The following is a 16,007-nucleotide window of genomic DNA, read 5'->3' as shown; positions in this document are numbered from 1 at the left end:
TCCGTAAAACATCAAAACTTCAATGACACCCAAGTGGGTTATCTCAGAACTAAGTATCTGTCTACCAATTTGGTCAAGATAACACCATAACCAGATGTCTCAAAATATCAAGAATTTGATCAATTTTAAAGTGCAAGTGATAAACAATTTCAAATTATAAACAATTATACATATTAAAATTCATTGTAATAGGCTGCCCAATCTGTTTAGTTCGGCTTTAATGGCATCATTTCTATATTCTATTGTTCATTTATTTCTTATTTCCTTTATGTGGTGATATAATCAGTTGATTATTATCATCGTTTATGAACAAAACCAATGGTCTAAAGGCATGTATACAAGTCCTCACTAATATTAAGTCCCCCAGGCTTCTTACTATTAAGTTCTAGGATGTAGCGTGTTTCCAGAAGACGGAGTTTACCATCTCTGTCTCCTCCCCTTTTCAATGGTAAGATGGAGTCTATTAAATAGTATCGAAGCAGACTTGGGTCGCTCTTGTGACAACTCTCAAAGTGTCTCGCAACTGGGTATGACTGATCCTTCCCCGTAATAGCCCGTAAGTGCTGTAAGATACGTCTATGTGCGGGGAGTCGGGTACTTCCCACGTACTGCAATCCGCAAGGGCACTGCAATACGTACACCACAAATTCGGTCTTACACCCCAATTGCTTGTTGATCTTAATAGGTTTTTCCAGGAATGGGCTGCTGTAGTGAGTTTTATTTATGCCATGTTTGCAGGCCTTGCATGTCTGGCATTTTTTTAAACCTGTGATACGGTCCCACCATTTTATGGGGGTGTCTAGAGTATTACTGACCAGTGCATTCGCCATGGATGGGGATTTACGAAAGGTTATATCAGGTCTACCCTTTACCAATTTGCCAATGACTGGATCTCCCTGCACCAAGTTCCAGTTTTTGGTGAAAATTTTACGGATTTCTGCATGTTGTAGGCTGTAGGTCACTATCGCCCTGCAACTCACTTGTACCTCTTCCTTATCAATCATAATGGAATTTTGGGAAGAATTCAGTGCCTCATTTCGTGACAGTTTAGCAGTTTTTGTTATGGCATCATCAATCAGTTTGTTACTGTACCCCCTCGCCAAGAACCTCTTCTTGCATAAATCTTGGGCCTGCACACATTCAGTTGTAGTGCTACAGATGCGTTTCAAACGTAGCATCTCCCCATAGGGGATGCTGCGGATGAGATGGCGGGGGTGGTGACTAGATGCATGTAATAGCGTGTTACCTGCAGTACTCTTCCTATGCAGTCTGGTCTCTAAACAGTTTCCACTTACATACACTTCTACATCTAAAAAAATGACAGTGTTTTTACTAATGTTAGAAGTGAGCTGTAGGTTCAAATCATTCACATTCAATTGTTCAATAAAATTCCTGGCACTATCCTCAGATCCTCTCCAAACAAAAAAGAGATCATCTATGTATCTAAGGTACATCATAACATGTTGTTCCATGATCTCCCTGTGCTGACCCATGAGGACCCGCTCCTCCCACAGCCCCATGTGCAAACACGCGAAGCTGGGGGAGAAGCAAGACCCCATGGCAACACCTCTTAATTGTTGGTAGGCATGTCCATTGAATGTAAAGAAATTTTGCTCCAAACACATTTGTAACATCCCCATAATCATTTTGTTGTGATGTACATTGTGTAATGGACGTTTGTTTAAATAGAACTCCGCCGCCCTCAGTCCATCAATATGTCTGATCGATGTGTATAGGGAACAAATGTCTAGGGTTATGAGTAAGTATTGTTCACTCCAGGTTATTTCAGATATCTTACTCAAAAAATCCGTAGTATCCCTCACATAGGAGTTTAGTTCTTTTACCCACTCCTGGAGAAAATAATCAATATATCTGGATATATTTTCAGTAGAACTGTCAATAGCGGATATAATAGGTCTGCCAGGTGGAGCTGTAGCGTTCTTGTGAATCTTCGGAAGAAGATAAAATGTAGGGATGACTGGAAAATCTTTTTTCAGGAATTTGAATTCATCTTGTGAGATCAGACCACTACTGCGCCATGCCATAAGTTTGGAATTTTGTTCCCTCCATGCTTCTTTAATGATAGAGATGTTGGTTTTGCGGTAACAAGCGGTGTCACCCAGCTGTTTTTCTGCCTCTTTAATATAAAGACTCCGCTCCCAGAGGACAATGTTGCCCCCCTTATCCGCCTGTTTAACTACCACCTTTTCATTTGATTTTAATTTTTTAATCAAATTATTGTAGTTCTGATTTTGTCTAGCAATGGCTTGGCTGCTCTTATTGGTAGCCACATAGAGTTTCTTTAGGTCTTCCACAATTAAGTCCTGATAAACATCCAAATTATCATGTGTCGAAATGGGGTTGAATGTGGACTTGGGTTTAAAGCACGTGGTGCTGATCCCAGCACCTAGAGTGTTAGTTTGTATTGGCCTTGTTGTAGTTTCTGTCCCCTCCTCGCACAGATTCCAAATCTCTTCAAAGGATGGACCATCCCCCGCATTTAAAAGAGAAGGACTTTGTACCTCCGTTGTTTTGTCATTCCTGCGCGGTTGGAGTCGATGGAATTTCGTTAGTTTAAGTTTTCTTATAAAACGATAAGTATCCAGCCTTGTATTACTATAATCAAAGTTTCTAGGAGGACAGAAGGACAATCCTAAACCCAAGATCCTCATTTCTTTCTCAGTTAGTACTGTGTTGGTTAAGTTGATTATTGAGGGGGTCCCTGTTGTTGTCCCTGTTTCCTGCTGTTCCATCTTCTCTGGTTGTTCTTTTTGTCGCCACTTTGCTTTGTGGTGTTTCCTCCGCTCGAGTCGTTTGCGGTTGGTCCTTTGTTTACCACTGTAAATTTGACTCTGGGCCTCAGGGTATCTCGACGCGCCTCGCACAAGCGGCTCACTTCTTGTGCGGGAGTAAGTGCGGTAAACCCCAATGCCGGCGCGTTTCTCAAATCACCTTCCATATCGCTGCCCTCAGTGGAACTCAATTCTACAGAGGATGCTGAACTTAGGCCCCCTTGCGCACCCTGTCCCTGTTTTCCAGTCTTTGCTCGAGTGTTGACACTGTCAAATCTCCGGGCGAAGGTGAAAATGTGCCCATTCAAGTAGTCAAGTCTGTCCCTTTCAAACTTGAAAGCTTTCCGCTTCTTTATTATTTCCTCTTCTTTGTTGAGGCGGGCTTCCATCTCTTCACGCATCTTTTTAGTGTTATCATCCGCCCCCAGATTTTGTAATTCAGATTCAACTTTTTCAATTTCAGCCTGTAGCTTATTCCTGTCCTTTTCCGCGTATTTAATCAAAATTGTTAATAATCCCGCCGAGTAGTCCAGGTTAGCCTTGGCCCAATCTTCAAGCATCTCGGGATCAGGGTCCTCATAGCTGGGTGCTAGGGAACTCCGGAGACCTCTCGGAACACGCCCTACTTCAAGGTAGCGTGTCAATGATTCATGCTCCCACCATTTCGCCGTTTCTTTTTTTGTTAGTTTTTCCAGTTTACGAAACAGGTCCCTAGCTGTGGGACTCGTATTGCCTTCATCTTGTCCATGTGGAGTTGCTGCCATAGCCCCCCCAGCCAGGGTAACAAAAACAGATTGGGCAGCCTGCGCTCTACTCCTCAACACGGCGGCAGACATTGCTGTATGGCTAAATTAGTACTGCACTGCACTGAAAGATTCTGGTCTTAGCGTTTACAAGCAGTCCTGACGCTAGTCCAGGCACACTCCTCACCGCGCTATGCGTACGCCACCCTACCTTTGACACGGTTGCCGTTGTATCCCATTCACGTTTAGATACCCGGCTCCTTCAGTCCAGGCAGGGCGTGTGCTTACTCGCGGGGGCTTCTCACGGCTTCCTCCTACCGGAGTACGATATCCGGCTCCGGGTCACGGAACCAATTGCTTCCTGCTGTTTCTCGCCACAAATGAAGAGGGGTTTCCACTCGTACCCCGGAGGCTACCAGGTACAATTTGTATTTTCCAACAGTTCCGAAAAGCCCAGGCAAACCAAGGATAAACGAAAATTAGAATGGAACCACCAACTCCGTGCTGATCTTTCAGTGCGTTTTATTCGTGCAAAAATAAAAGCCGACAAGTCGCCATGACGCGTTTCACCTCAGCCGAGGCTTGATCACATGTCATGTTAAGGAGATAGACGACGGCATATATAGTGCTATTAACCAATGGCAGACTGATGCCGATTCAAAAGGAGTTTTACACAGAGTTTAAAACGGACATTATTTTGGTGATATAGGACATAGTGTCCTTTACACATTAGGAATACGACATGCTATCTCTGATAATGTATTCAAAATAATATTTGGGGGAAAAGAAGAGAAATACAAATATTTCATATTGTTCAATGAATAAAACCTTTCATTATGAAAAAATATGCTAAAATGTCATTGAAACAACAACAATTCATATATTTACACATAAAAGAATTATAATTCCCAACCACATGTACATTTTTAACAGTTATATTGTTGCTTGCGTAATTCCCAGAATGTGTCCGTAAAACATCAAAACTTCAATGACACCCAAGTGGGTTATCTCAGAACTAAGTATCTGTCTACCAATTTGGTCAAGATAACACCATAACCAGATGTCTCAAAATATCAAGAATTTGATCAATTTTAAAGTGCAAGTGATAAACAATTTCAAATTATAAACAATTATACATATTAAAATTCATTGTAATAGGCTGCCCAATCTGTTTAGTTCGGCTTTAATGGCATCATTTCTATATTCTATTGTTCATTTATTTCTTATTTCCTTTATGTGGTGATATATTCAGTTGATTATTATCATCGTTTATGAACAAAACCAATGGTCTAAAGGCATGTATACAAGTCCTCACTAATATTAAGTCCCCCAGGCTTCTTACTATTAAGTTCTAGGATGTAGCGTGTTTCCAGAAGACGGAGTTTACCGTCTCTGTCTCCTCCCCTTTTCAATGGTAAGATGGAGTCTATTAAATAGTATCGAAGCAGACTTGGGTCGCTCTTGTGACAACTCTCAAAGTGTCTCGCAACTGGGTATGACTGATCCTTCCCCGTAATAGCCCGTAAGTGCTGTAAGATACGTCTATGTGCGGGGAGTCGGGTACTTCCCACGTACTGCAATCCGCAAGGGCACTGCAATACGTACACCACAAATTCGGTCTTACACCCCAATTGCTTGTTGATCTTAATAGGTTTTTCCTGGAATGGGCTGCTGTAGTGAGTTTTATTTATGCCATGTTTGCAGGCCTTGCATGTCTGGCATTTTTTGAAACCTGTGATACGGTCCCACCATTTTATGGGGGTGTCTAGAGTATTACTGACCAGTGCATTCGCCATGGATGGGGATTTACGAAAGGTTATATCAGGTCTACCCTTTACCAATTTGCCAATGACTGGATCTCCCTGCACCAAGTTCCAGTTTTTGGTGAAAATTTTACGGATTTCTGCATGTTGTAGGCTGTAGGTCACTATCGCCCTGCAACTCACTTGTACCTCTTCCTTATCAATCATAATGGAATTTTGGGAAGAATTCAGTGCCTCATTTCGTGACAGTTTAGCAGTTTTTGTTATGGCATCATCAATCAGTTTGTTACTGTACCCCCTCGCCAAGAACCTCTTCTTGCATAAATCTTGGGCCTGCACACATTCAGTTGTAGTGCTACAGATGCGTTTCAAACGTAGCATCTCCCCATAGGGGATGCTGCGGATGAGATGGCGGGGGTGGTGACTAGATGCATGTAATAGCGTGTTACCTGCAGTACTCTTCCTATGCAGTCTGGTCTCTAAACAGTTTCCACTTACATACACTTCTACATCTAAAAAATTGACAGTGTTTTTACTAATGTTAGAAGTGAGCTGTAGGTTCAAATCATTCACATTCAATTGTTCAATAAAATTCCTGGCACTATCCTCAGATCCTCTCCAAACAAAAAAGAGATCGTCTATGTATCTAAGGTACATCATAACATGTTGTTCCATGATCTCCCTGTGCTGACCCATGAGGACCCGCTCCTCCCACAGCCCCATGTGCAAACACGCGAAGCTGGGGGAGAAGCAAGACCCCATGGCAACACCTCTTAATTGTTGGTAGGCCTGTCCATTGAATGTAAAGAAATTTTGCTCCAAACACATTTGTAACATCCCCATAATCATTTTGTTGTGATGTACATTGTGTAATGGACGTTTGTTTAAATAGAACTCCGCCGCCCTCAGTCCATCAATATGTCTGATCGATGTGTATAGGGAACAAATGTCTAGGGTTATGAGTAAGTATTGTTCACTCCAGGTTATTTCAGATATCTTACTCAAAAAATCCGTAGTATCCCTCACATAGGAGTTTAGTTCTTTTACCCACTCCTGGAGAAAATAATCAATATATCTGGATATATTTTCAGTAGAACTGTCAATAGCGGATATAATAGGTCTGCCAGGTGGAGCTGTAGCGTTCTTGTGAATCTTCGGAAGAAGATAAAATGTAGGAATATATATATATATATTATCTTCTGGAGGTCGCCAGTAGGCAAATATAGTTAGAACCTAGTTTCCATAGGAAAGTTTTTTGAATTACCAATATCTTTGGCGCCGTTTGAGGAATCCTCGGGAAATTTTCAAAACCAATGGGGCGCTCTGGTCAGTTCCTGTGTTGACAGTTTAGGGGTGATTCATCAAGCGGGGGCCGAGAAAAAGGGGGGTCCCAAAACACATTTTCTCCATGTTCATTTTCATAGGAAACTTTAGCCTTGGCTACAGCCCAACTGCTGAACAGAATTACACCAAATTTGGCAGAAGGTGGCTCCTGGTCCAGAAAGCACTCTTTTTTTTAAATGGTGTAAATCTGTTCAGTAGTTCCTGAGAAATTTATATATTTCAAAATATTAGTATCTGGTGACTGGGGTGGATCCGCAAACCCTCCTGAGCATGAGCTTGACTCTGATTGGCTGCCAACACTTCCAACCTGGAAGTGTTGGCAGCCATCTTGTAACTCTGTTGAACCGAGTCACAAGTAAAAAGGTGAAAAAAGAAGAAAAGGGACAGGGTGGAAACACCATGAGCCCCTAGGCCTGTTCAAGGGGTCCCACAGGGACCGCAAGGGCTGAAAAAAGTATTTTTTTTAAAAACATTTGTTGGTGTCTTGAACTTTGTTTAATTAAGCCCCCGAGTGGGCCAGGTCCCGGAGCCATTGCTGTAATGTGAAGCGGTGGCCCTGCCGGGCCCCCGCAGATCCAGGGACTGCCACCTCCCCCAGGTAAATTTAATGATATATGGGAGCACGAGGCCCCCGCCTCCCCGGGGCTTTTTATTAAAAAAAGTGTGGGGGGCTCCTGCCCCCCAACGTTGCCACGGGTACCGCCACCTCCCTGGGGCTTTCATCAATTAAGGGTGCGGGGGCCTCACTGGGCCCCCCCAAGCACCAGTGACCGCCCCCTCCCCGGGGCTTTAATTTATATAATAAAGTGCAGGGGCTCCTGCCCCCCACACTGCCCCAGGGACCACCACCTACCCGGGGCGTTTATTAATTAAATGGGTGGGTCCCCCTGAAGCCCCGGGGACCACTACCTCCCTGGGGCTTTAATTTATATAACAAAATGTGAGGGCTCCTGCCCCTCACACTGCCCCGGGGCCCCCCACCTCCCCAGGACATTTATGAATTAAATGGGCAGAGGGCCTCCCTGGCCCCCCAAGCCCCAGGGTCCTCCAACCTCCCTGGGGCTTTAAAGATGTTAGAGGGGGCCGGCTCCAGCAATGTCCCAGGGTGCCCACCCCCGGGACATTGCAGTTTGATAGCAAACTTCTACTTTACTTCATAGAAGCGAGAGCAGAAAAACTGCTCTTGCTTCCATGAAGCAAAGCAGAATTGCTTGTGGGCAACGGGAGCTTCAAAGCAATGCCGGCTCCTGCAGGAGACGGGGAGCTGGCTGGGACCGCGGGGGCATTAGGGCTCCCCCGCGGTCCCCACCATTATGGCCATGCCCCAAGAGATGGGGTCCACTGGACCAAAAATGTTCTGAAAAGGGGGCCACTCGGCCCCTCCCTTTTTTTTCAAACATAAGGCCGGGCCCCGGGGGATGGGGTTCCGGGGGCCAAAATTGGCCCAGGGAAGGGGGGCCATGTGGCCACCTCTCCAAATTTTAAAAACTAAAAAGGCAGGGCAGGCCCAGGAATGGGGTCCCCGGGGCCAAAAGTCATTTGAGATGTCATGAGTGATGTCACTGACCATGTCATGAGTGATGCATTATGTGACGTCATCAGCAGTGCATTGTGGGAGCGCGAGTTATAGTTAGCTCAGCTAACTATAACGGCTGAATTTCTCTGCTTCTGCTTGCGTGAAATGTCAGCCTAACTATAATATCCCTGAAACCTGTGTTTTTTTCTGTGAATATCTAGGTTTTTTAAATGCTAACTCCTAACTATAACGTCCCTGAAAATTTAGTTTTTTTCAGTGAATTTCCAACGTTTTTTAAATGTTAATTACATCTATAACGTCCCTGAAACCTGTGTTTTTTCAGTGAACACCCACTGGCGTCGCCACGGACTCACTTGAGCAAAACAAATGAGTGCAACTACTGAGACCAGAAGGCTTCAGGAGTAGCCACGCCCACTGGGGCGGTCGAAGATCTTTAAATGGCTGCACTTCTCCGTCCTGCTGTACTGCTTGCCAATGAAGAAGGGTGAAAACAACCCGAAACGCGTCTGGCCGAAATTAAGATTTATGCCGGTTTCCTGTCAAATTCTGCTTGCAGCATTCACAAATAAAGCAAAGGAAATCAACCTACCTGAGGTGACTCTTCCTTGGGGGCAACCCTGTTTTGACTGATGTTTAGTGGCTGGCCCGGCCGCGGAAGAAGCCCTGCTGCCAGAGTGGCGTATCCGTGGCAACTCCAGCGGGTGTTTGCAAAGCACGGAAGGTAGTCCTGGCGTGAATGAGCAAACATGCAGCCAATTTGAACAGATATGACATTTCCCACTGGGGTTTTATTTTGCTAAAATGTACTTTTAAGACGGACTCACTTGAGCAAAACAAATGAGTGCAACTACTGAGACCAGAAGGCTACAGGAGTAGCCAAGCCCACTGGGGCGGTCGAAGATCTTTAAATGGCTGCACTTCTCCGTCCTGCTGTACTGCTTGCCAATCAAGAAGGGTGGAAACAACCCGAAACGCGCCTGGCCGAAATGAAGATTTATGCCGGTTTCCTGTCAAATTCTGCTTGCAGCATTCACGAATAAAGCAAAGAAAATCAACCTACCTGAGGTGGCTCTTCCTTGGGGGCAACCCTGTTTTGACTGATATATAAATATATATTTATTCTCACCTTTCTCCAATCCTCCACACAGCAAGGATTTCACAGCACCATGAACAACGACTTGGCAGGTAATGTTTTCTTTTCTTAGTGTTTTATTAAACCACCATAGTGCAAAACATGGACGGTCTACGCGTTTCGGCGCCCTGCCTTCAACTGGACCATAGAGTACAGCCGTCTAGATCATCAATTTAAAGTGACAAGTGCTTCTCAAATCCCTTGTTGATTTCTGTTACTTGTGCAGATGCTAGACTGCTAACCCACATAGTTACGTGGTGGCGATATACATCCGCCATTTCCCACAATTTTACTATCTGTAAAGTACAATAGTAAATATTCTCTGGCAAAAAGTGCGATTCCAAGTTTTCAAAAAGGTTATGTGAACAAGACCTATTGAAGGTCGAAACGCTTCGTAGCGAAGGTGCGGGCGTCTAATAAATACCTATGCACTGCAATCTGGGTCGGTTTTCGTCCTTATCCTATGAGTGGATGTTGTGTGGCTATGTCCTGTGACTGTGATATATATATATATATATATATACATATGAAATAAAATTGTAATTTATAAAGCGCTCTACTACCTGTGGATGTCTAGGTGTTGAGATGTTCTAGCAGGGGAAAGAAAGACAGGAAAAAAAGCTAACCGGAGCAGACAATAGGCGGAGAAGCGATCAAGCAATGCGACCATAACTAGTTGTTAAACAGCCATGTCATGAGGGCCTTTTGGAAGGTTAATACATTTGTTGGTTTTCTAAAGTACAGGGGCATAGAATTTATAATTTGGCCATTGCCACAACAAAGCAACAGCATTATTCGAAAGATGATGTTAGTCACATTTTTGTAATTGAAAAGATAAATATATATACTTAAAATAATGTTTTATATGATGTGAAACATCAAAAGACAAAAAAAGAAAAAAATGAAATAAAATATGTAAGAACAAGTAACTATTCTGTGTGGAGAACAATGTTTATTATGCCCCATGTTTGAGCTTTGAGAAGCCGCTATTTAAAGAAATGTAGGTCTTGAGGGAAAGTTACTCTTGTAGTTTTGGTTTGTTTTTCCCCTGCTCCCTGACCTTTCAAGTTATTTTCCTAGGGTGTTGCCTTGCTAATCCAAACAACAAAGCTTTTGCCACCCCAGCTGGCTTTCTTAACTTTGGGAACAACCACATTAGCCAAAGAGGAACATCTTAGTGGTCTTGAAGGAGTGTACCATTAGACAAACTGCCCTATGGATTCTGGACACTCAATGTGCAGGGCCTTGAGAGCTATGCAAAGGGATTTTAACTCCACCGCTTCTTCACCGGGAGCCAATGGAGTAAAGGGAGAGTATAGGAGACCAATTGATATTTTGATATCCCTAGAAGTAGTCTTGCTGCCGCATCTTGAACCATTTGGAGCTTGTGCATGGGGATTTATCTGCGCACTAAGGAGCAGTCTGCTGCAATAATCAATTTTATAAAAGACAAGTGCAGAGATCACAGCCTTGCGCAGGTCCATAGAGATAAACGAGAAACTTTTCGGAGTATTTTGAACATTAAAAAACAGGATGAAGTGATGGCATTGACATATCCTTCAAAGGAAAGTTTCTCATCAAAGTGAAGTCCTAAGTTTTTTACTTTAGCAACAGGGGTCTGGAGAGCTCCCAGTTCCTGGGGCCACCACTTAGGTGACCAGAAGGAAGTATGATTGCCAAAGAGCAGGATCTTAGTTTTATCTGAGTTCAGCTCAGACAGTTAGTTGACATCCAACTCCCAATCTGTTGCATGCAATCTTGGAAACAGGCTGCAGTCTTCTCTAGATCTTCCGTAACAGACACCTCAATTTGGGTGTCATCAGTATATGAGACTACCTTGAAATCGTAGCTTTTAATCAGTTGCGCTAGAGGTGTTACATACAGGTTAAAGAGAGTTGGACTCAATGATGATCCTTGCGGTACCCCGAAGGGTAATTTAAAAGGAGAGGATCTAATGCTGGTTAGTTCTACAAATTGTTCTATCTGTCTGAAAAATGATTGAAGAAGCTTAAGGGCCTTGCCCCTTATACCTAAAGGCGTTTGATTAGAAGGCCATGGTTAACTTTGACAAATGCTGCCGAGAGGTCTAACAGATTAGGGCAGCGCTGCCTCCACTGTCCAATCTTTTTCTAATATGTTCTATGGCTGTGATCAGAGCCAACTCAGTACTGTGCTGACTTCTGAAACCAAACTGTGACGGATCCAGAAGATCGTGTTTCTGGATAAACTGTAAAAGTTTGGTATTAATGGCTTTTTCCACTATCTTAGCAGGGAGAGGAAGACGAGATATAGGTCTGTAGTTACCGGGATTTCTTGCATCCAGATTTGGTTTCTTCGGAAGCGGAAGAATAGAATCAATCTTCCATTTTTTGTGTGAAAGTATCTTAGAGAAAACATCTGATTGAAGATGGTTAGGAGATAGTCAGGGACAACATCTGAAACTAGGTGCAGGACTCTTTGGGGTCAAGGGTCGAGGGATGACCCAGATTTTATTTGTCTAAAAAGGGTGGCAACCTTTTCATCTGTGAGGGGAGTAAATGATTAAAGAATACCAACCCTGAGCGGAAGGGGTTCTGGGACTTCGGCAGCTAAGTTTGCTCCCCCCCTAACGTTGGTGAGATTCCCGGCATCGCCCAGGAGATCGTCCAGCGTGATATCAATCCTGCACTCGTCATCAGAGGTTTGACTCATGGCAAAAATATTACAGATGATTTCTACTCCATCTTTAAAATAGGGAGCTAGTTTGTTGCAAAAAGATTTATCTGCATTCCAGTTTTTAGTTTCTGGTAGTTTACTCAATTTGGTCACTGTAGCAAGGAGCTCTTTCGGGATATTAATGGCAGTTTTGATGTTATTAATAAAGTAGTTAGTCTTAGCTTTAGTCAACAATTGTTTATAAGTTAGAGTCAACGCTTTGTATATGATTTTGTCTTCTAATCTGTAGTTGGCCCGCCATTTCCTTTCTAATCTTCTACATAATTGCTTGTGGATTCTAAGTTCCTTGTCAAACCAAGGTTCAGATAATAATAATAATATAAACAATATTTATAAAGCGCACTGTAACCCTACAGGCATACAGGCATCCTGGCGCTGGTCAGCTACATAGTAGAGGGTCGACATGCAATCCTGAGAGTTCCCTACTACCCCTCACAGAGAGGCATATCATATCCTGGGGAATAGCCAGGTCTTAATTTTCTTACGGAACATCATCAGGCCTTGCGTTCTCCTTATTTCTAAGGGGAGGCTGTTCCAGAGGTGCGCTGCTGCTACGTTGAAGGTTCTTCCTCCCAGGGTCACCCTTCTCACTTTAGGCACTCTCACGCAGTTTGTAGTCGCACACCGGAGATTTCGGGTGGGTTTGTACCATTGAAATCTGTCCTGTAGTGGCTTAGGGCCTTGCTCGTGAAGAGCTTTGTACACAATGCATAGTGATTTAAAGCGGATCCTCTGGGCTACAGGTAGCCAATGTAAATCCGCCAGTGCTTGTATTGTTGACGAGCCACGCGGTCTAGAGAGTGCTAGCTTCGCTGCTGCCGCCTGGATACTTTGCAATCTAGCAATCAGATACCCCGAAGATTCCAGGAGTAGAGCATTGCAGTAGTCCAAGCGACTGAGGATCGTACTTCTAACCACCGTTGCTCTCACCTGGGTAGGCAGCAGTGGTAGCACTTTACGAAACCCACGGATTATGGAGAAGCAAGTTCCCACCAATTTATTGACATGGGTCTCTAGATTGAGATTCTCATTAAAACTGACCCCCAGATTGCGTACCATATCTACTGGGGTCATTGTACCATCTGAAGACAGGGGCCAAAAATCTATTGTCAGGCTACGGGCAATCCCCCCCGTCCTACATTGTAGGATCTCCGTTTTCCCACTGTTAAACTGGAGAGAGTTTGCCTTCAGCCACTTTGTCATTTCATGCATACAATCATGAAAGCCCTCCAATGATTCCGCCTGGCCCCCTCCAGAGATAGCAGCAGTTGTGTATCATCAGCGTAATTATTCACACTGATGTTATATGCCTTGATGATACCCAGCAAGGGTTGCTTATACGCATTAAACAGGATAGGGCTAATTGCCGACCCCTGCGGTACCCCATAAGAAACTTCCGCCATTTCTGACTGGTATGGAGGAAGTGCCACCACCTGTTTCCTATCCGACAGATGATGAGGATCTGTTATTGTTGTCACATTTTAAAGTAGCAAATTTCTTAATGCTTGCACTGATCCATTGATGATATGATTCCGTTGCTGTGGCAAGGTCAGATATTGCTTTCAGCCTCATTAGAGAGTCAGCGAACTGGTCTGCGGAAAGACCATAGATGATGGTTGGATACCGGCGGAGCTAGGATCTCTTCAGAGGGCTGGTTTATCAGATTAAATTAAAACATCACTGCCCTGTGGTCTGACCATGTAACAGGCAGGGACGAGGTAGCCTGAATAAAGGGGCTTTCTGAACAAACAAATTCTATCTAATGTGTGACCCCCTGAGTGCGTGGGGTCATGAACTAGCTGCGAAAGTATCAAATGTGATAAATAGGAAAAGAGATCAATAGCGTCTGTATCCTTATTATTCTCCAAGTGCAAATTAAACTCACTCAAAATGGTGAAGTCAAAGCAGTTGGCTTTGATGAACCATAGAGTGTTGTGCCTGCCTAAAAAGAGATTTCTGCGGCCAGGTGGTCTGTAAATAAGAGCCCCATTAAAAGAGCAGTGATTCAAAAGAGCTATTTTGAAGACAAGCTCTTCGTAATCAGTTGTGTTAGGCAAGGGGTCGTGCCTGACTATAACTGATCTTTACAGAGAATTGCCAGCCCACCACCTCTTTTGCCTATTTGATCAAGTCTGATCAGAGAGTATCCAAGGGAGGTGGCTGAAATAAGATCTGGATCCGAAGAGGAGTCTGCCCACGTTTTCGTGATAAAGGCCAAATCTAAATTAAAACTTTCTAGAAAGTCTGCGATTTTTACGTCGTTTTTCACCAGAGAGCGAGCATCAATGAGCATACATTTAACTATCTTGGAAGGTGGGGTACAGGGTATCAGTGATTTGTCTTGTCTAAGTGAGTCAATTTTATGACTGGTCAGCGTGAGCACACAGGCTGGACAAACCTTGTGGGATGAATCTTCAGGTGGAGATAGTGTGGGACCAGAGCATGTCCTGCCTGCTAAATTTAGCCCAAGTAACTAATTTCTGGAATATCTGTAAGTGTGGGAGGGCTGAGAGGCAGACCGGCATGGGGGCTGGCACTGAGCGTGGTCCCGGCACAGACGGGCTTGCTTTTGACAGGCCTTTGGCGCGCCAATGGTGCGCCCGCTGTGTAGACGCGCTGTTGATCCAGTTTTGAGCCCCGGCATCCAAGGGACGTGGTGAGGGGCATGGCGGAAGAACTACTACGCATGTTGGGGAGGAAATTAAATACATAGGTGAGGCACTGTCGGTCCTGTTTTGAGCCCCGGCGTCCAAGGGGCCTGGTGAGGGTTGTGGTGGAAGCGCTGCTAAGCGTGTTCCGGATCAACTTAACTACAAAGGTGAGGGCAAAGCAATCTAAAAATATGGTCCAGCAGCCTCTGCTGACCTACACAAACTCCCTTGTGCAGAGTCAGCTACGGGTAATACAGATTAATACGAAATTACCAGATGAGAATTAAAATCATGAAAGAGAGTTTAAAAACAGTTGGTAGACACGATTCCAAGATGGTGCTATGGGAGCCAAGCATCTCCCAAAACAGCACGCTCGTGCAATATAAAGAAATAAAAAGTATTGGCAGCAGGAGGGACTTCTACCAGAGATCTGCACCAACGCACTGTCGGTCCTATTTTGAGCCACGACATTCAAGGGGTGTGGTGAGGGGCATAGAGGAAGCACTGCTACGTGCGTTCCTGAGGAAAATAATTACAAAGGTGAGGGTAAAGCAAGCTAAAAATATGGTCCAGCAACCCTTGCTGACCTGGGCAAGCTCCCTTGTGCAGAGTCAGCTACTGGTAACACAGATTAATACGAAATTAACAGATGAGAAATAAAATCATGAAAGAAATTTTAAAAACAGTTGGTAGAGACAATTCCAAGATGGCGCTATGGGAGTCAGGCACCTCTCAAAACAGCACGCTCATGCAATACAAGAAAATAAAAAGTGTTTGGCAGCAGGAGGGACTCCTACCAGAGATCTGCACGGACATGCTGTCAGTCCTGTTTTGAGCCCCGGCGTCCAATGGGCGTGGTGAAAGGTATGGAGGAAGTGCTGATACACCTGTTCCGTAGGAAATTAACTACAAAGATGAGGGCAAAGCAAACTAAAAGTAGGGTCCAGCAACCCCTGCTGAACTGCACATGCTCCCTTGTGCAGAGTCAGCTACCGGTAACACAGATTAATAGGAAATTTACAGATGAGAAATAAAATCATGAAAGAAAGTTTAAAAACAGTTGGTAGACACCATTCAAAGATGGTGCTACCGGAGCCAGGCACCTCCCAAAACAGCACGCTTGTGCAATACAAGTAAATAAGAAGTATTGGCAGCCGGAGGGACTACTGCCAGAGGTAGATAGAGGTATAGATAAAGGTATAGATATAGGTAAAGATGTATATTGTTTAATGGGAACTGTTGGGAATGTAACAATTCCTCTAATCAGCTGTAGGCTTAGTATATATCTATCTAATTAAGAGAAACCCATTTATTGAATGTAATTGAAGTA

The 16,007-nt window shown here is 44.1% G+C and overlaps 1 protein-coding gene across 1 annotated transcript in view; it reads right to left on the bottom strand.

The window, feature by feature from the left end:
- LOC144819448 (V-type proton ATPase subunit S1-like protein) overlaps positions 1 to 16,007 on the bottom strand; it is a 183,119-nt gene that overhangs the window by 25,319 nt on the left and 141,793 nt on the right. The gene's annotated exons all lie outside the window — the stretch shown is intronic.

The sequence above is a fragment of the Lissotriton helveticus genome, chromosome 2_1 (genome assembly GCF_964261635.1).
Source record: "Lissotriton helveticus chromosome 2_1, aLisHel1.1, whole genome shotgun sequence".
In the NCBI taxonomy this organism is placed as follows: Eukaryota; Metazoa; Chordata; class Amphibia; order Caudata; family Salamandridae; genus Lissotriton; species Lissotriton helveticus.
The sequence above is the reverse complement of the archived record's forward strand: the minus strand, read 5'-3'. Positions and strand labels throughout refer to the sequence as shown.